We start from the raw sequence: 1,742 nt of genomic DNA, 5'->3' as shown, positions 1-1,742 counted from the left end.
AGTTCAGAAAAGACCTAAGTGATATTGGAATTAAGCTTCCAGCGATTTCGGGTATGCGTGAGGCTCATGTCCAAATGATGCTCATCAAGGACATTGTAGACCACCAAGCAGAAGTAGCAGAGCTTCTCAACATCTCAACTTTGAAACTTGATCCACCAGTCACACCAAAGTCTCTCCCTAAACTAGAATCCCAAGGGAAGTTCACCTTGTCTTGCTCCCTTTGTAAGCTCATCTTTGATGATGCTCTTGTTGATTCTGGTGCAAGTGTGAATGTGATCTCAATGGAGATGGTGAAGAGTCTTGAGATTGAACACATGGAGCCAGATACTTCCTCTCTCACGTTTGGGGATTCTTCTTCTACTACCCCTATTGGTCTCATCAAGGACTTCCCTTTGAAGATTGGATCTTGCACCATCCCTATAGACCTCACTGTCTTGAAGATGGAAACTGAAAAGAGAGTTCCATTGATCCTGGGCACACCATTCCTTACTACTGTGGGTGCTTGCATCGATTTTACCAACAAGAAGGTCACACTCCTCAATGTGAACAAAGCTGCCTCTTACCCAATTCAGTCACCACTGGATGTTGAGTATTGTGGAACCATCACTTGTGGACAAACCGGTGGAGATTTGTGAAGGTTTGGACTTCGCCACATCCAGATGGGCCAGCAGCAGCACTCCTAATGGGCCAAGAAAACTCACAGGTCCACTTCAGCCGCAACACCTGATCACGTACGAAACATATATATATCAATGTTAGTATGGATGATTAAGGTTAACGCAAGTACAAGAAACAACATTGATCCAACCAAGCTTCAAGAGCCTCTCTCTCAGGTCCTCACCATCACACTTGAAGGTGGGAAGGATTAGAAAGGAGACTTCAACAAGGAGAAGTAGCTTAGGCTTAAGACTATTGTCTCATTATAAGGTTGTTGTATTCCCTAGCTAAGTTGAGGTGATCTTATTGTAACCAAATTATCTAGCACACTGATTTGGTGTTGCTAGAGACGTACCGTGCTAGATGCCGAGAACTCGTTAAATCGTTTGTGTCTTTACTTTCAGTATTAGACATAGGTCAAGATAACTTCTAACCTAAGTAACCTAAGCTATGAAAACCCTTTGCTTCACATTAGACCAATTTCACTCACCAAGCCAAATGATTGAGATCATGTGCCCATTTGTAAGAATTCACCTTGTGTGTGTGCGTGTGAATAAATGTGAGAGTTGGGTGAAGGTATTTGTTGCTTGATGAGCATTGCGACCTGTGTAAAGGCATAAGAGTATTGATAGGCCTAGAGAAGCTAGAGTATAACAAGAAGTGTTTGGCTATGAGCTCCCACCTTTAAACCTCTCATCCCTATGAATTCTTGAAAGTTCAGTTGAGGACAAGTAAATAACAAGTTTGGAGGAGTTGATATCTTGTATAATTACATGATTTTAGCCATTAATTCGTGTATATTTTGATCATATAGATTAAGAATTAGGCATCTTTAGAGTCCATATTGCATTCATTGTCCTTATTAGGTGTTGGAGTGTGCCATGGAGTGATTCGAGATGTTTTGGAGTATTGTGATCCAAAAAGGGATGAAAGATGAGCATGGATGGAGGCCTTAAAGAAATCTTCTATTGCTAATAATTTGTGGAAACACAGAAAATTGAGTTACCTTTCTAGTGGAAGTGGTTTCAAGTCATTTGGAGATGTAATGAAGGAGTTATGATCAATTTACTAGAGGCATATCCATC

This window comes from Brassica oleracea, unplaced genomic scaffold (assembly GCF_000695525.1).
Source record: "Brassica oleracea var. oleracea cultivar TO1000 unplaced genomic scaffold, BOL UnpScaffold00977, whole genome shotgun sequence".
Lineage (NCBI taxonomy): Eukaryota > Viridiplantae > Streptophyta > Magnoliopsida > Brassicales > Brassicaceae > Brassica > Brassica oleracea.
The sequence above is the reverse complement of the archived record's forward strand: the minus strand, read 5'-3'. Positions refer to the sequence as shown.